Source organism: Mus caroli, chromosome 14, assembly GCF_900094665.2.
Source record: "Mus caroli chromosome 14, CAROLI_EIJ_v1.1, whole genome shotgun sequence".
Taxonomy (NCBI): Eukaryota; Metazoa; Chordata; class Mammalia; order Rodentia; family Muridae; genus Mus; species Mus caroli.
In genome coordinates this window covers 26,116,928-26,136,524 of record NC_034583.1, presented here as the reverse complement: position 1 = coordinate 26,136,524, position 19,597 = coordinate 26,116,928, and the positions used below count along the sequence as shown (strand labels likewise).

Here is a 19,597-nt window from a genome sequence, read left to right as displayed (position 1 = left end):
TATCTGTTAGCACCAGGAACTGCCTCCCCTTTCCCTCTTGCCCTCGACCCCCCACAACACCTCCAAACTAGAAGGCAAAAATTAATGGTTCTATGCTCAAAGTTCATTTCAACCACCCCACAAAGACAATGGCAATGGGCTCTCTGAGGTGCTGGATTCTGTTCTAGTATTGTTGAGCTCTGAGGAGAGGGTAAAATTGAGACTGGAAATGTTGAACTCACTCCCACCCCATGACATTTTTTCCCCTATTTTGAGACCTAGAGCCTTGGCAGAGATGAGAGAGCCTTCTAAATGGCCCCTCCACTCAACCTGGTTCCAGTGCTCCAGACCTAATCTGACCCTCCGAAGACGCCAGTACACTTACTCTTGGCACAGCCCAGCTTCCTCCTGCAATATAAATGAAAGCATAGAAGGCTTGTAAAGTTGACTCCAAATGGATCATGTGTATCTACAAACTCTTAAAACCCAGCATTTGGATGAGCTGCTTGGAGATGGATCAGTAACACATGGAGCATATTTTCTCTAAACTGCGCGTGGGCCTCTGAAACTGAGGGGAAGGAGCCTGGCTGCTCCGTTTGGGAGCTTGGGATCTCCGAACAATTGAAGTGTCAGCACATGTTCCCTAGGCAGAAGAGTCTTTGGCCCATTCCCTCAGACTCTCATTTCTCTCCCTGGGAGACCTGTTAGGGGAGAAAGGAAATGAGGAATTGATGGGGAAGGGAAAGGGTGTGCAGAGAGTCTGCAGAAGGTAGACTATGAACTTGGGGATTGCAGTCATGTGGACAAACGGAGAGTCTGGGAGGAAGCTCAAACTGTCTCAAAATCGGTATCTGCACCAGGATCTTTTGGCTTGTCTCTCAATGATTCAGGCTGTGTTCCTTCTGGGCTGGCCATGGATCTTGCAAATGAGTACGCACATCATGTAGAAACTATTTGTGTCCCGGAGTGGCCAGAGCACGTATGGGTGATTGGAGCCATGCGGACATTTCCGTGAGGCCTGGTAATGTGTAGGCTGTGCTGCCATGAACCGTTGCTCGCCTGGTGTCTGACTCATGACATGCTATTTTCCACCTGCTTACTTAACATGATGTCTATTGGCAAAGTTCTGAGCTGAAGTCCACAAATGGTACTTTGAGATCAACTCAACTTTTGACACATGGCCAAAATAAGATCCCACATGTTTAAGGTTAATGACCATCTGGTGTCTAAAAGGCCAGGAGGATCGAGGATGTGTGGGAAGCACACTGAAGGTAATCTCTGATGACTTTACAGATCTATCCAAGAGCTCATAGCTCCTCACTGACATCTTACGGTGTGACTCACCCCGATGTGCAGCCATCTGTCCAAATGTCCATCTATGACTGGACACTGAGTTCCCTCACAATCTGGTTCTTTTTGTTGCTGGATGGGAAGCAGTGTGGTTGGCAGGATGGCACTAGACAAGTCTGGGCTTGCACAGCTCAGCTGGCTTTCCAAAGCTGGGAGAGTTACTGTGTCTTGTTCTTCGCTATGGTGGCTTCAAAAGGTTCCATTTGCTTTACCAGTTTCCTGGGTTAGAGGTCTGGGTTTATTCACTTCCTGTGAACCTGCAGATTTCAAAGTCAGAGTTCTCACTTTCTCACAGTAAATAACTGCAGCAGGAAGGCTACTCTGTACTCAAAGTGTCGTGAAAGTTATGCCAAGTCACCCTTTTCTGGGCCCTTATCTCGGGAAGCGTCTAAGAGAAGACACGCCTGTCTGGGATGTTATGGGGAGGGATATAGGTTTTAAATGGGAAGCCGGAGAATGAAAGGTGGACTCCAGTCTACTCTCCAGCTCTGCAGCACAGAATGCTGCCCGGTAGAGCTTCAGAAAGGAGGAAACAAATCACCCGACCAGGGGCATCTTCGCACAAAAGAGGGATGCAAACTCAGAGTAACCCCAATGCGCACTGCTGTTGGTGGAGGTGCAGGGAAGGGCCATTCTTAAACGTGTGTATTGCTGTACTTTAAAGTTTATAGTGAATGTCCAGTCCTTTGTTAACAAGGCAAAAGGAACTTAAAATAACACACATACAGGCAGAGTTTGGGATAGATGGCTGTGGACTGGGAGATTTGACTCAGGTCAGCAAAGGCTTAGGGAAAGAGGATGTTGATAGTGAAGGAGAAGGGTTGTCAAGTAGGTTGGAGGCGAGCACTTCATCATGGGTTAGAGTGTGTGGGTCCCCATGAAGAGACAGGACTGCACAGCCTGGATGCTAATGTCAACTCTGGGTGGTTGGCATACTCAAGCAGTCAGAGCAGGAAGGAAAGAAAAAGAGGTTAAGCCTGGTCTACAAAGTGAGTTCCAGGACAGCCAGGGTTATACAGAGAAACCCTGTCTCGACAACCCCCCCCCCCAAAAAAAAAAGAGGTTAAAGCTTGTTCCTGACAGTTATGTGGCAGCTTCAGTTTCTAACCTGAAGGTTTTACCAAAAGGCAATCAAGCCAGGGGCTGCTCTGTGCTCGCTTTAGAATTTTAGATTTTGTTTAGGGATACAGAAGATGCTTGGGGGCTGCAAGGCTGGAATTAGCAGACACATTCAGTCTGGACTTACTTTCAACCTGGTTAAAGAAGCCAACGGGAGGTATTGGGCATGCTGATGATCTGCATGAGAAACAACTGTAGTGTGGAGGCCCCAAGTAGCATCTGTACTCCTTTAAAGCCCCTCCGAGCCTCATCTCTCCACTGTGGAGAAGGTGCCCAGCGGGGTCTCATCAGACCATCAATCTTCATTAAGTTTATCATTGTCTTGAAGAGAGTGGGCAGGGTATGGAAAAGCTGCCTGATGGAAGGCTATGACCCTAGACTGTTTGGAAAGCAAAACTAATTGACCATAGGAAAATCAAACAGAAACCATCACTGGTGTTTCAGCTCCTGAGTGCTTGGACACAGCTCTTGGTCATGCTTCGACCTCATGGCCAACAATGGAGATGCCAGGAGGCATTAGCTGACTCTTCCAGGCAGCGGAACGACACAGAGACAGGGCAGATGTCTCTTCATTAGCATATGCTCTCTCACACGCGCTGCACTGGAAGAGAGGGCAGTTTGAGGGACACAGATGGAGTTTGCAGTACGTGAGACCCTCCCTTTTTAGCTTAGCACAGAACTATTTCATTCGTTTAATTAAAGTATAGTTGATAAATTAAATGTATATATTTAAGGTATACAATGCAATAATATACAACTCAATGTTTTGTGAAGTACTTTGTGAGGTAATGCCCAAAACAAACTGGTTAGCCTCACTGTCATTTCATATAACACTTTTTATTCCTGTTCCTTGCATCCTAACCATGGAGCTTATAGAATTCTAAGTCAATTTCTTGGGTTTATATCCCTTTCATTAGTTAATTTATTAGTCACTGTAATGGCTATTCCTGGTTGTCAACTTGACTAAATCTGGAATGAACTACGATCCCCAAATGGAGGGCACACCTGTGATCTAGATCTTGAGGCTGGAAGACGCAGGCTTCAGATTGAGATCTTGTCATGGAGATCTTGAGGCACAGTGGCCATGAAAAGCTTAGGCCCAGGCAAGGTAGTGCACATCTTTAATCCCAAGAAATTGAGGCAAGGAGATCCCTGAGTTCAAGGTCAGCCTGGGACAGAGCAAGTTCCAGGTCCAGGTGTGGTGGTACACACCTTTAATCTGGACCACACCTGCTGGAGGCCTACAGAAGAATATCGGAAGAAGGAAGGCACACTCTGCCTGCTTGCACTTACTTGCCAGCACATCTGTTGGAACCTACTTCTTCAGGATTCCAGTTTATACAGAAGACCAGCTGAAACAACTAGCCTCGTGAGACTGAGCAACAACTAGATTTTTCTATTTCCCACTTGCAGCTGCCCATTGTTGGGTTACTTGGACTACAGGCTGTAAGTCTTTACAATAAATTCCCTTAATATATCGAGACATTCCATGCGTTCTGTAACTCTAGAGAACCCAGACTAGTACAGTCACCTTGGTAAATCTCTGTTGGAAGACCCTGCTATTAAGGGAGTGGTCCACCATGTCCAGACAGCTCTCCGAGCTTGGAGTAAAATGGAGGACTCTCTCTCTTACCTGGGCTTCCTCTTCTCTGCCTGATCTTATCTGGAGAGTGTCTCTAAACACAGGTGCCTAAAGGATGACCCTGCACAGAGCTTCCTGCATGTGCTCATAGTTCAGCCTATAAGCCCTTCCCGCCATATGATCAGTAGGTAATGTGTTATGACCGATCAGCCCTTCCCCTCTGTAACCTCCCCCAAACCTCTGGAAGACCAGACCAACTCCATCTTGAGTTCAGGCTCCATCTTAGAGAAGCTGACCTAAGGTTGAACTCCAAACCAGGTCACTTCCTAGCAATTGGGAAGAAAGCAGAGGTTACAGTTGTACCTGAGGATATTTACTTATGAAAGTTTACCGTTTGGCTTTCTGCACCAGCCAATCACTTTAAAGGGCAACACGTTTCATAATAGTCCCCCCAATCAGATGTGTGCCAAGCTGGATGCCCCTTTGTTTGTTTACTTGCCTCTATAAATGCTTGCTTGAAACTGGGTTTGGGGGCTTCACTCTCCTGTCCTGCTGTGTCAGTGACAACAGTGCGGCTCAAGCTTTAATAAAGACCCTTGAGCGATTGCCTCGCAGTTGGCTCATTGATGGTCCTGTGGAGTTCATGAAATGGAGTCTGCCTGAGGGTATGTGAAACCAGCCAATGGGGAATGGAGGCAAAGATTTACCAAGGTGACATAACTAATAAAGGGAATTCAAATCAAAGCAATTGTCGTAGGCTTGTGAAAGCTCCATTGTTAGGATGTGCAATTTTGGGAAAGGTGAATACCTGGCCTTGCAGAACTGACCCCAGTTGTTATAGGCAGAGCAACTGGTACAGTATCTAACATGTCTAAGGTCAGGTCTAGCCAGACCTGTTAGACTGAGGCTGTTAGACTCTAACATCTGGGTAATGTGGAGACTGTTCTGAGCCGTGCAAGGTGGCTGATGTAAAACTGAGTGTGCAGGGGAAGGGAGTGTGCACATGAAGCTTTGAGAATCTCTGCTTTCACTCATTGTGAACCATCTTATCAAAGCTCTTGGACTGCTTTTCATTTTCCACCCATGCTGCACAGCATGTTCTTTGGAGTATGGCCCTTGGAAAGTCCTCATGTAGCCTTCACTGTATGCCTTGGGGTCATGTGACGTGCTGAGTCATTTCTTGAGCTCTTGCCTGACTCCTTCATTCTGGAAGTACCTACCCTCCTACCCTGCATTGCTGTCAGTCAGCATTCTTCCCTCAGCACTGGGGTTGAAGCTCTTGAGGACCAGGACCAGGTGGACAGGGTCCTGAGCCAGTGGCTTTCGGGCAAAGGCCCCATGGTGTGAATTATCCGGGCTCTTGAAGAGAGATGAACTCTGAGATCCCTGCTCTGGAAACCTCCTCTATAGTGTCATAAGGTGAACTGGTGGGCCAGGTACTGAATATGGAGCAGCCTCATAAGAAGGTAGGGGTAAAAAACCATGGGAAACATGACTTGCTGCCATGCAGGGGACCAAAAAGAGTGTAACTTGTATCCTTGGAAGCACAGTTGGAACCTACTTGTATCTAAATAGCCCTAAGAAAGCGGACCCTGGAAAATATTTCAGGCCATGAATTGGTTTACAGGGCTTCCAAATTAGAAGGGAACTGTAGGAAGTCCTTGGCCATTGAAAAGGTAGGAAAAGAACAGGGTGTGTGTCAGGGGCTCGGGCTGGGGATCTCTGTGGTAACACCATGCACAGTGCTACAAGCCCAACCTCTAGGATCTGCTGAATGTCCTAAGAGCTCAGAAATGGGTGTTAGGATTCCCATTTCACAGATGAGGAAAGTAAGGCTGGGAGACACTCAACAACTGCCCTAAACTCACAAACGCAGCTGACAATAGAACCTGAATTAGAAAGGCCAGAGTTCTTACACAACACACAGCTACTCCAGCATGTTGAAAGTGGGGAGTGGACACAAGAGAATAACTACAAGGACAATGTCACAGAATTAGGAATGAAGCCTTCATGAGAACTGACTGAGATTGGCTGATGTCCTGATCACACAGACCTGGCTCTCCCTCCCCTGAGCATGACCCTGCCCTTGAGAGAACGTGCAGTGAGAATCACATGTGGTAATCCCCAGAGACAGCCCTAGCCAGAGTCAGAAGCCCTGAGTCTCTGTCTTGGACTTCCAAGCCTCCAGAGCAGATTGCTACTATTCAGGCTCCCAGTCTGTGGTAGCTGAGAAGACCAAGGCAAACATGCTATGGTGTGTGGGGAGCCTCAGTCTGAGGAACGGGTACAGAAGCAGGCCATCAAAGTACCTCAGAACTGTTCCTGAGGCACCTAGTCACCTCTGTTGCCTCTACATATACAGGTCTGTGTGATGCAGGAAAGAGAAACACATCACTAGAAAAAGAAATGCTTTCATCTTGCCCAAAACTTTATTCAAATGCTGCCCTGATTCTCACGGGAGACACAGTAGGTCAAGATTTTTCAAGCCCATGTTTTCCATGAGGACTCAACAGCACAGACTCAAATTAATCTGTTCATCATTTGGGAGAACATCATAGTGGTAGTGGCTTGTTGATGGATTTCATGGACCTCTCAGTGACCTTTAACTTATGCGTGTAACTTGTTTATAGAAAAAACTATATAAGGTCAAGAGGAGCTTTGTTTTTGAATCAATGCCCAGACTTATAGGGCTTACACCATTAATCAGCAGGAGTAATCTCTCAACAGAACCTTCCATTTTCCCAACAGTGAAACTTAATTCAAAATTATTATCTGTCTGTCTAACATCTAGCTAGCTATTATCTCTCTGCCTGCCTATCTATCTATCTATCTATCTATCTATCTATCTATCTATCTATCACCTATCTACCATCTGGTGATAATCTATCACTCATCTATATATCACCCATATCTATCAATCTCTCTTTGTCCCTTGACTTTCTAAGGAACTGTCAATAAAGAAATACAGAAATGATCGTTTTTATAATATGAAAATATGGACAGAACATACCAGCAGACAGGAGAAAATGAAAATGATGCAGTCCTTGAGAGTTTGGTGCAAGAATAAAGCCGGTAGGAGATTCAGTGCAGAGCCGAGGGAGGGAGCACAGGTAGAGGGCATTCCAGTCCTTTCCTGCCAACAGGAAACAGGAAAATGGTGTTTTGGAAATGAAGATAAAGACACAGCTCCAAGAATGTTTTCAAGACATAAAACTAAAAGACTAAATAAAAGTCAACACAATGTAAGTGGTTTAAACTCTTTTAACATGAGGGATGATCAGTGACACGGTTGACAGCTGGCAGGTGGAGAAATAGGGCTTGGAGCACTTTATCTGTAGCTAAGAGAGGCGTGTCATGGCCAGGAAGAGGAAAAGCAGAAACTGGGGCATGCAGAGAAAGAGGAAGGGAAGGGGAAATGTTTTCCATACTTTCAACATTGTTTGGGTTTTACCATTATGAGTATCACTGTTATGGAATTGAGTCATCAGAAGGAAAGTATACCCCATATATACATATGTACATACATACACACACACGTATATATATATATATATCCACATATATGTATATATGCACATATATGTATATATACACATATACATATATATACTTACATACATACACACATATATATATATACATACAGCAGGCTGGGAAAACCCACAAGCTCATTCATTAATTATCTTATACATAGCCTTCTGGGATGAAGAATTTAGGCAAGTCAGGTCAGACGGTGAATATATCATGAGAATATAGCCATGGCCCAAACAGCTATGTATTGAAGCTGTGAGTCACTTCTATGGCAAACCAACTAACCTCAAATTTAAGTTGCAGTTTTATAGATAATCCTCATCCTAAGAGACTTGCATCCATGTGTGGCCGTGTATGTGCATGTGAGTGCAGGTGCCCATAAGTGCCTATGAAGGCCAAAGGTGTCAGATCCCCTACATAGAGCTGGAGTCACAAGCTGTTGTGAGCTGCCTCATCTGTGTGCTTGGACCTGAGCCCAGGTCCTTTGCTAAAACAGGATGCATTCCTAGCCACTCAGCATTCTCCTCAGCCCTCAAATATTGCCTCCAAGAAACTATTTCACTAAACACTGGCCTGGGATGCACCACGGTTCCAAGTCAAATTTGGAGAGCTTTGTGATTGATTTTTGTTGTGGTCATTTGCTGAATTCATTTGTTTTGAATGGTGTCGGGACAGAAACTACTGTGTCCATTTAGTAAACAATTTGCATATTAGGAATTGTAATGTGCATATCTGAAATCATTTTTTATGAAAGACTGTTCTCTCTCTGTGTCTCTCTCTGCCTCTCTTTGTCTGTCTCTCTGTGTGTGTCTCTCTCTCTCCGTGTGTGTGTGTGTGTGTGTGTGTGTGTGTGTGTGTGTCTCGCTCTTGCTCTCTCTGCACAAAGCCAGCCTGGGCTCATGGTTGGGCATCTCAGTTTTCTCAGGAGGTAGCCAACCCTTCCTTCACATGGCTTCTTGCCAAGGCTCTTAAATTTTGCTTTTAGTCAGCAACCAAAAGCTGTGGGCCATCTGGTAGAGGACAATCTATTTGCCGACATATGACCGGCATGCTTTCTTAAAATGCAGTCAGCGTTTGCGATTTCATTCTTCCCAGTACTGCAGTGTCAGTTTAGCTTAGCACGGAGCAGGCATCTGAGACTTGCAAGAAACCATCACCCCCACCTGGTTCTGTAATGTCACCCTGTTCATCCAGCCTGGGAGGTTGCCTTAGGGAAGAAACCGATGAACTTGCTCGAGGTTTTCACTCATTATCCTTCATGTCCTCTTTAAAAAGTCTGCTGGTGATGGCTGTACACAGTGGGATTTTAATCAGCCTTAAAGAGAATGAGCAGTGGTATTTGCTAGAAAAGTGAAGCAACTAGAGATCATCATGTCAAGTGGAGTGTGTCTGTGTGTGTGTGTGTGTGTGTGTGTGTGTGTGTGTGTGTGTTGAAGCCAAATGTATGTTTTATAGAATTGGTATGGTGAGGTGGAAGGGGTACCTCCGTGGGCCCATGCTGAGGCATCCCACACACACACACCAAGGTACCAGCCATATGATAGGTATAGTATAGACTAAAGTTTATTTGGGGGCATGGGAAGGGGTGTTGAGAGGGGAGTAGAGGCAGAGAAAGAGAGGGGACAGAGAAGGACAGAGAGGGAGAGAGGAAGAGAGAAAGAAGAGGAGAGGCTGGCCAGGAACACTTGGAGGGAGGGGGTAAGGGGAGAGAGGGAGAAAGGGGTCAGGGAGAGCAAAGGAGATCAAAGAGAGAAAATGGGCAGAGAGAGGGAGGAAGGGTCAAAACAGTCTCTTTTTTAAATTGGATGTTTTATTTATTTACATTTCAAATGTTATCCCCTTTTCCAGTTTCCCCCAGGAAACCCCCTATCCCATTCCCCTCTCCCAACCCACCTACCCACTCACTCCTGCCTTCCTGCCCTGGCATTCCCCTACACTGGGGCATCGAGCCTCCGCAGGACCCAGGGCTTCTCCTCCATTGATGTCCAACAAGGCCATTCTGTGCTACATATGCGGCTGGAGCCATGGGTCCACGTGTTCTCTTTGGTTGGTGGTTTAGTCCCTGAAAGGCCAACCAAACAGTCTCTTTTGTAGCAAGCTACTTACCTGGCTGTTGCTAGGTAACTGTTGGTCAGAATGTAGAAGGAATGCCAACAGAGTGAACCAACACAGAAAGACAAACTCAGATATTTCTTGTTCAAAATCTAGATTAAAAAATCTATACTTATTCATAAACATATACACATATGTGGGCACACGAGACATAAAAAACAAGGGTGAATGGAACAAGGACATGACAGCTTCACGGTATGGGGTTGAAGAGAGAAGGTTTTTATTGTAAATACGAGGAAGAGCACAGCCAGAAGCATCTGGAAGAGTCCAGGTCAATGGGAAAAATGGAAGACTAAACATGGCCAGTAGACTGAACTGGATGGTGAGGCTGAACGGGGTGGGGGTGGGAGTGGGTCAAGAGGGAAGGACAGGAGAGAGGTCCAGGAGGACCAAGAGAGAGCCAAGAACCAAGATGAGAGGACCAGGAAAGTGTGTGGCTGAAATGACAGAGTTATGTAGGAGTCAGAAGCTGGGGGAAGGGAAGCCCATGAGATGGGGAAGTTTAGGGTAGGGGGCGGGATGAGAATTGCTGAGAGAAGCCACGGTACAAAGGTGGCCTGCCCCGTAACAGGTACTTGCTTGTACTGTGATATGCTAATACGCACCCTGGGTTTCTTTTGGACCTGAGAAAGGAAGGCTTTGCCTAGGGAACCCTAAGAGAAGATGGGGAGGGGGAAACAAGAGGGATAATAGGGAAAGAAAGACCAGACACTACAAGGTTTTCTCAGGAGCAGACTATAACAGGGAGGAAGAAGTCCAGTAAAAGAGGGAGGGGCAAGGAACGGCAGGGAGGGGCAGAAATAGCTGCAAGGTGCAATTATGTATCTGTCTAGCCACAGTTGTAGATATAGATATAGGAAAACCTCTTAGTGAAAACCCTTATTTAGTATAACAAAAACAGTATGATCATCAAAGGATGCCAGGTGACAACATTTGAACTTTGCTCTTCCTTATTTTGAAATGTCCACTACTGGTCACTCCATTCACCGTGTTTGCCTCCTAAAGGCAAGATTTGAAGCGACGACTAAATTAACTAACATGATTCGATCGCTCCACACTCAATTCATAAATCATAGCTCCATTTTGTATCTCAAAACTGCATTTAATTACATTGTTTCAACTCACAATTCAAAATCGAATGTTTAAAAAAGACAGCCAGGCTCAGTTCTTGTCCCCCCTTTTGGAACAGGGAACAGTTGGGAGTTCCTGGAGACTTGTTCCTTTTCATTCTGAGACCTTGAACTGTGGAGCTAATGGCTTCGTTCTCAGGGGAGTGTTGAAGAATCCTTCCATGAGAAACTTTAACCCTCAGGACCCAAATTAAGGTATGTGATTTCCAGTTTTTTTCTGGATTGACTTTATATCTTTGCTTGTCTCCCTTCTTAAAATTTTGTATCATTTTTTTCCTGTCCTTATAGACTCAGAAGCCACTCTAACCTTCTTGTAACAAGGTGAACACAAAACTAAAAACAAGGCAGAAGACCTCAAACTCCCCCCCCCCCAAAGCCCTACCATGTGAGTGTCCTTGCTCCCATTACACAGATAAACAAACACATGTCAGTACTCTTCTTCTAACGTAAGGCCTCTGTAGAGTTCCCAGGCAGGATGCTGCTTCTGAAAGACTGCAAGGGTCTTAGTTCCGAAGGAATGGCACACTCTTTTGCAGTTACCAACCCCACACCTGATCTATGTCCAGGCCAGGATAGTAAGCAAGGCCTTTCGCTTGCCCCGGCTGTGAGGGTTCCACAGCCAGGGTTAATGAACTACCTTCACCTGCCCAAGAGCAGGGCCATGCCTCTCTCCAACATCCCAGGGCTCCTAGGCACCTCCTTTCATAAGCTCCTCTCTGTCCCATGGCTGTACTCTACCTTGGTATGTTTGCCGAATCCCTGCCCAAAGATCACGCATAGCTCCCCAGTCTCTGGCATGTGGGGAACTGAACATGAATCTGTCTGTGTATCCAGAGAAGACTGGAAGACAACTAGAACATTCCTCCCGGGCTTACACAAATCCAGGCCTCCGTAGTCTACAGAGGGAGCATAGAGAGGCATGCAGAGGCAGCTCAGCCTTACTCCCTGAAGAACTCCTCTGCCTCTTGGCTAGCATTCCCACAGCAAGCTTGACTCTGCCCCACACGCCCTGAAGCTATTTCCACACAGGTCATCAATGGTCCTAGGCTTACTGCTCTCCTGGGCTTCATGGTGGTAGACGCCTAATAAACACCAGTTGGCCTGGGCAGCCTCTGCTCCCTACTCTTCCCTGTGTGCATTCCAGGCCCGGGCCCCTCAGCTTCTCCTCCTCCTTCTCCTGGCCTCCCCTCTCAAACACAAGACTAGATAACACTTGCAGTATGATTTATCACTCGCCGCTCCCAACACACACCTCCTCCAGGCCTGAGACTCTTGGGGACTTTGAAAGGAAACAGGCACCATGTGCTTCCAATGAGCTCCATTCAGCTCATCATGGTGTTCCGTTGGAGCTCGGGGGACGTGAGGGACACCCTGGAACTGGTTCATGGCTCTGTTTAAAGATGTTTTTCTTAGAAGCAGGAAGTTACATCCTGCCAAGAAGAAATGAAAATAAAGCCCCTGAGGGGTCACTCCGGGTTCACTGGGAGCCAGTCTGAACTGTTGCAGTACTGAGGCCTCTGCAAGGGAGCAAGCCTGCAGGGGCTGATGTCCAGGACCCCCCCAGGGGTGGAGGTGGGGGTGGGGCAGGCAAGGCTGGCTATGGCAGGTGTCCTCATGGGTAAATAGCTACATCCTCCATTGCACCTGTGGTAACAAGGGCAACAAGCCTCTATAGCTGCTCTTTTTCTGTCATTCAGGTGGCTGCTTTACCTTGTCCCTTAACCTTTGATGCACCAGTTGCACGTGGAAGTTGACAGATGCGTGGGGGAGCAGATGGAAGTGCAGAAAAGGCCAAGCAAACCTTCAGTCTGAACCTGGCCCCCTGGAATGTTGGCCTTGGATCCTTAAGTACATCAGATTGCCTCTTGCCATTCAACTGCCCAAGGCTTCCCAGGTTAGATTCAGGCAAGACTGTTGTTCAAAGCCATCCACCCCGGTGAGCAAAAAAGCCAGGAGGGTGTGAGGAGAAGCAGAGGTCTCCTGGGGGTAAAATGCTCACCCACATTGTGAGGCTGCCCCAGAGCCCCTAAAATGGGCTGCAGAGGACATGGTAACTAATAATAAATACAAGAAGGGCAAAATGCGATTGCTTCCTTACCTCCAGGAAAAGTCTCAGCAGATAGGGCACAATTCATTTTGACCATTTCCCCACTCATTCAGCAAATACTGAGAGCCTTCCAAGTGTTCAGTGATCAGGGGAGGAGCAGGGAGGGCTAGGCTTTTTGGTGTAAAGCCAAAGCTAGTTTTGTGGTTTACTGTCTTTGTGATCTTGGAGAAAGGCTTGAAGTCTCAGTGTTATCAAGTGTGGAAACAGCACAACCATCCCTCCTGGACCAGGAAAGTGTGGCTGCTCCCTCACCCGGACTCAGCTGCCTTTTGCACAGATGGACAGACTCTGTAGATATGGTGACCCATGGGCAGAGTGTGCTGGCTGTTGGCCTGTGTCTTTGATATCATGCAGGCCAGGGCTTATTTTTATCCCCATATCTATTTTCAGGTGCTAAAAGGTTCCCCTGCCTCCTTGAAGGCCACATAGGAAGCAAAGGTAGGCATCTCAGAGTCAGCCATATCAGTCAAAGGTGGGTAGAATGGAGGGACAGGGGGACAGTTAGAGGCTGGTAACTATGGCTACCTCATTTGAAAGGCTGTGGGACACTGAGAGGAGACATGAGGCTGGGAGCCAGCTAACGAGACGTGAGGCTCCAAAGCCTGCTCAGGATCCCTTAATGCCAGGGTATGGTTTCTACTAGAAAGAGAACAAACTGCCCAGTCATCCTTGGAGGCACTGTGAAGCCCACAGCAGCATCACCTGACCAGGGTGTCCAGGACTGGGCACAGGGTGGGAGTCACTGGGCTGTCCTTGCCAGCGTGGCTGAAGGGAAATGTTCTCTGCAGTCGGAAGTGGATGAACTATGACCACCTCATGGGTCATGGATTTCCCAGCACAGATGGTTTTGTGGAGAGCCCTCCCGAGGTACATAATATAGTTTTATCACACAGTGAGCCAGAAATCACAGAGGACTGGATTGTGTCCCAAAACACTGGCTGAGTTAACGAAGTACATGGAATAACTTTTGAAGTTTTGTGTTTTATCTTGGCTAACTTTGATGTATGCTGTTTATTCATACTAAGGGGATACCCACTTTTTACTTAGGAATAACATAGCTTTATTTAAAATAAATACACCCAATATGACACTATGTGTGTAAAAAATAAGATTGTGAGGTATGACCACGACAGTGTGTCTACAGGACTTGCTGAAAACTATAACCTGGTGACTAAAGAAGTTCACCCAAAGAATGCAGAGACACTTCATAGGTCAGAAGATTCACTGTAAGTAAATATACCAGCTATCCAAATTTACATGCAGATTTAATACAATTCTGTCAAAACTCCAGCAAAAAGATTTCTCTTTCCATTCCCCTCCCCTCCCCTCCCCTCCCCTCCCCTCCCCTCTCCCTTTCCATCTTCTTTTATTTATACAGACACACACACACACACACACACACACAGAGAGAGAGAGAGAGAGAGAGAGAGAGAGAACAGTTGGGCTGTCTGATTTTAAGAGCTATTACTATCAGAGTAATCAGGTTTCTGTGGTACAGCTGGAGGAGGGGCAGTAGACTAGACACTGGCGAGATGACCTAAGAAACAGATCCAGAGCCAAGCAAATGTGCCTATTTTGGGCTGTTTGCCAAAAGCAATTCAGAAAAGAAGAGACCCCTTTCAATAGACGGTGCTAAAGTTCAATAGACAGTGGAAACAGATGGCTTGACCGTAGGAGCAGTTAGTTGAAGGCCTGCCTCTCCTCTGGCTCCTGAGCCTACGTAGCTCTCCTTTGTAACACGTATTTCCTACTACTCAGCATCTACCATTTCGTTCTTGACCTAGGTTGTCTCTCAGCCTCTCTCTCTCCTTGGTGGATAAGGGCGTTCCTCCCGTCATGTGGATCTCTGTTCTCTCCACGATCTATCCCACAAGGATACTTTCTACATTGTACCACTTCCTCCATCTGCTTCATCTGCTCTCATTGCATGTCACAGCCTTTGAAGAAGTCTGATGGCCTGGGATACCACAATGATGGATGTAATATGATTTCTATGAAAGTGTGCACCATTTTAAAAAGCGCCACTTCTACCTGTCTAGTCACTGCGGAACTATGACCCTGTCCCTCAGTAAGCATTTGATGACCACAGAAATAGATGTAAAAAGAGCCTCAAGAACATAACCAACCATTTTATCCATCCCCCACCCCCACACTCCTACCTTCAGTAAAGGTACTCTAGGTACCGGGCCCGAGGGCTATGGTTCCCAGCTGTAATATAACTGCTGGTTCCAGCCGTAGCTGCTCCACAGGTAGAACCTGCTGATCCTGGCCCTGAGTTTAATCTGTGGGAAGGTGTCTTCACTGGCCCATGGCAATGGTTCCACACTAAGGAATCTACCTTACATTCTATGAACTAGTCCAACTTCTGCCTGACCTCTCAATTACTAAAAAATCCTAGCCCAGAACACAATGAGGGCCAGGACAGATGGGATCAGTGTAAGAAGTTTCTGTAATATTTGAACCACTCGAGTGGTCCAGCATATCAGCATTCCTACTATAAATCCCTCAGCACCTTGACATAAGCTAACTCCATAATGAAAAGGTGATATTATAGTATCTCCCTTTCCAACACCCTAGATGGTTTTGAGCTCCTGGCTTCAAGCAAATAAGTACCCCAGTGATAGACACAGTGCAGGCAGGGGTTTGGGGAGCATCCCTTGATACAATGCAGGCAGGGGTGTGAGGAGTACCCCTTGACACTGTGCAGGAAGGGGTGTGGGGAGCACCCCCTGACAATGTGCAGGCAGCAGTGTGAGGAGTACCCCTTGATACAATGCAGGCAGGGGTGTGAGGAGCACCCCTTGATACTGTGCAGGCAGCAGTGTGAGGTCTCCTGGGAGCTCACTTGATTGCTGGCATGTGTGGTGGCAGAGGCCTACTGATGTTTCTGCAACTCAGTTGAGGGAGATGGAGATCAGGTTTTGCTAAGGTCCTATTGACAGTGACTTAAGAAACTGGGAGGAAGGATCTAGAATGCTCTCTGATTCTGTTAGCATTCTCCCCCAAGGGTACCAAAATGAGATCTTGAAACAAACAGAGCCTCATTACAACTCAGACCTCTGCCGGCGAGCATCTCACTCGCCAGCAGAGGCCCCAGGGAGTATTCAACTGATCTTAACTAAATGGCTCTGGAAGTGGGAAGCAAAGAGGCTTGCCAGCACCAGGACAGCACCCCAGACCTAAACCAGTCACGATGAATCGAACTGCCCCCTTGGGGGCACTTTACCATCTCAGTCTCTCCTGGGAAGGTGAGGTTTCTGTACAGGCAACAGACACTTGGCTATTACAAAGTGTTTTGTTAATATCAGGGGTCAGCAGAGAAGTCAGGGTGATGGAAAACAGATAAAGGCAGGAGTTGGTGACTGGGTTCCTCCTGGGGAGCAGCCCAGTCTAGGCAGACCAGAGAGGCAGCCAGGACGGGGGTAAGGGAGTGATCTCTATGTCTCCACCAGGAGCTCCAGATTGGCTGAGTCCATGGGAAATGTTCCTGCCTGTGGAGGAACACACAGAGTGCAGCACAGCGAGTTCTCATGCTGAGGTGGCCACACAAACACCCAGACACCCCTACTACAGATGTCAGACCCTGGCCAATGGGTGACCATCATTTTCTTGCTGGAACATTTGTCCTTAGCCCCAGCCCTAGATGGCCAATCTGCTTACAGAGAAGTAAAAAGAAGACATATGTCTGAAACCTGACCACATCAGTTTCTCCTGCTGAATTTGTCATCTTGAAAAACTGCCCAGAGCCTCTTCCTCCAGGAAGTCCATCTTCCCAGCAACACAGGCTTCTGTGCATTGGATATATCGAGGGAGAGTGGACTAACATACTCTCTGCCCAGCAAGGCATTTCTTACAGGCAGAGTATGCTGATCCTTAGTCACTCCTGGCTGACTCAACTTCTGGTACAAAGTCGGTGCTAAGTGAACATGTTAGATCCACAAATAAATGTTGTCTTGATATCAACAGCAGTAGCAGTTCACAAGATTGGTATATAAGCTGAGGCATTCTTAAATATACTTGCTGATACTTGAATTTCACAATAGAATCTGACTACTGCTTACTTCCCAAGGAGTGTTATTTCTCCTGGGATTGACACCAGCCCCCAAATCCATGGCTACTGCTTCAACCCACTAAGGCAAGCAGATTGTCTTTAATCAATGTTGACACTCTCCTCTGAAAGTCCCTGTGCTATGTAACCACTCTTCTGGAACCCTTGTCCAGATACAGAAAGTTTGAGCCCAGTGGCTACACTGGATCATGAACTGAGGTAGGAGGCAGTTCTATCAACTTCCTCTTCCTCTTCTTCTCCTTCTTCCTCTTCTTCCCTTCTCTGTCTCCTTCCCCTCCTCCTCCTCCTCCTCCTCCTCCTCCTTCTTCTTCTTCTTCTTCTTCTTCTTCTTCTTCTTCTTCTTCTTCTTCTTCTTCTTCTTCTTCTTCTTGTTTTAGAGCTTTATTGTAGAAAGGCAGGGAGAAAAGAAAGAAGGTAGAAAGAGAGAGGCTGGCCATGGCCATATGGAGAGAGTGGGGAAGGGAGAGAGAGCAGGAGGGTTTAGAGAGTAAGAAAGGTAAAAGCTTAAAGAGCTCTTTGATTGGTCTCTTGATGCCTGGCCACTGATGGATTCTATTAAATAGATGTGGACTCACAGGGTTGAATGGTTCGGGTGCACAGCCAATTCTCCCACACAGAGACCCACCCTCATTTTCATGATTCCAAGGCATGGCCTAGAGACTAAGGGGAGGTATGTCCAGTTTCAGCCTCTTGTCTCATGCCGTCTAGAATCCTTTTGGGTTTAGACTAATCAGCCAAACTCTCTTCTTCACTACTGATTCATTTCAAGAGTATCTGTATCCTTTCTTGCCATCTCTGTCCAATAGAGAAGCCATAATGCCAATGTTGCATGTCTTAAAGGGTTGGTCCTTAAGGTGGTGCTAGTGGGAAGGGGTGGAACCTTAGGGGGTAGAGCCTCATGGAGGTGCTGAGGTCACTGAGAGAACACCTAAATCCTAGCCTGTTCTTTCTCTGTTGCTCCCTTCTCCTACGAGTTAGAATCCTTTTTACTTGACTAGCCCTCCTACCTCAGTGTGTTGTATCACAGGTACAGAGGAGCACCACCAGTTAAACAGGAACCTGAAACTCTGAAACCATGATGCCAAGTAAACATTTTGTCTTCATACAAGACTATTTATTTCAGGTCATTTGTATTAGTGGTAGGAAGCTGACTAGTAGAATCCCTGGATCCAATCCCTGGCATCAGGCCTCTAGAAAGGAGGGCTGGGGGGTCTTGATTCCTCCCTAAAAATATTAGGGGAAAGAACAGTCATAATGCAAAACAGTGCACGTACACAGCTGTGGTTTGAATGAGGAAGGCCATACAGGCTCAAGCGTTTGAATGCTTCGTCCCCATTTGAGGGAACTGTTTGGGAAGGATTAAGAGGTGTGTCTTAGTTAGGGTTTTACTGCTGTGAACAGACACCATGACCAAGGCAAGTCTTATAAAAAGCAACATTTAATTGGGGCTGGCTTACAGGGTCAGAGGTTCAGTCCATTATCATCAAGGTGGGAGCATGGCAGCATCCAGGCAGGCATGGCGCAGGAGGAGCTGAGAGTTCTATGTCTTCATCCAAAGGCTGCTAGTGGAAGACTGACTTCCAGGCAACTAGGTTGAGGGTATTAAGCCCACACCCATAGTGACACACCTACTCCAACCAGGTCACACCTATTCCAACAAGGCCACACCTTCAGATGGTGCCATTCCCTGGTCCAAGGATATACAAACCATCACAAGGTGTGACCTTGTTGGAGGAGGTATGTAACTGGGGGTGGGCTTTAAGGTTTCAAAAAGTCCATGCCATTCCCAATTAGCCTGCAAGTGCCTCCCCCACCCCCCGCTGCTGCCTGATTACAAGTCTCAGGTACTACTCTAGTACCATGCCCACTTGCTGCTGCTATGATCCTTCCCTTGATGGTCGTGGACTCACTCCCTAAAACTGAAAACTGAAAGACCCCCCACTAAAAACCCCCCACGAGTTCGTTCTTCTGTAAGTTGCCGTGATTATGGTGTTTTAACCACAGCAATGGAAATGTAACTAAGAAAACATGCTGAAAGTAACGGCAGTCATCTCACGTCCACAGGATCCACACCCATGCATTTAACAGGCCACAGATCATGGGACTGGATACGTACCTTGGTCTATGATAATTATATCTGTATTGAGTAAACATTGATGGGCTATTTTTTCTTTACTGCACCCCAAACCACACTGCATGGCAACTCTTTTCATGGTATGTGCATTATTGGTTATTGAGTGCTCTAAGTAATCTAGAGATGATTTAAAGCATATAAGAAAAGGTACCTAGTCTGTGTGTGACCACTCCACCAGTTCATACCAGTGATTGCAGCATCTATGATTGTGGTCTATGTGAGCAACCTGGAACCAGTTTTACATAGATATTGTAAATCTACTGTCTTTGCTAACTTCTAATTACTAGGAAAAAGTTTAGGCAGTTTGTTTGTCTGTTGTTCATCTTTTCCTCAATTACATTTCCAATGCTNTCCCAAAAGTCCCCCATACCCTCCCCCCTACTTACCTACCCACCCATTCCCATTTTTTTTTGGCCCTGGCATTCCCTGTACTGGGGCATATAAAGTTTGCATGTCCAATGGGCCTCTCTTTCCAGTGATGGCC

The 19,597-nt window shown here is 46.7% G+C and overlaps 1 long non-coding RNA gene across 1 annotated transcript; it reads left to right on the top strand.

Annotated features, from left to right (window-relative positions):
* Positions 1-9,728: 9,728 nt before the first annotated feature.
* Positions 9,729-13,344, top strand: LOC110309741. The gene is made up of 4 exons (XR_002379737.1): positions 9,729-9,995; positions 10,863-10,998; positions 12,501-12,697; positions 13,301-13,344. It is a non-coding gene; the product is annotated as an uncharacterized LOC110309741 (long non-coding RNA).
* Positions 13,345-19,597: the final 6,253 nt, after the last annotated feature.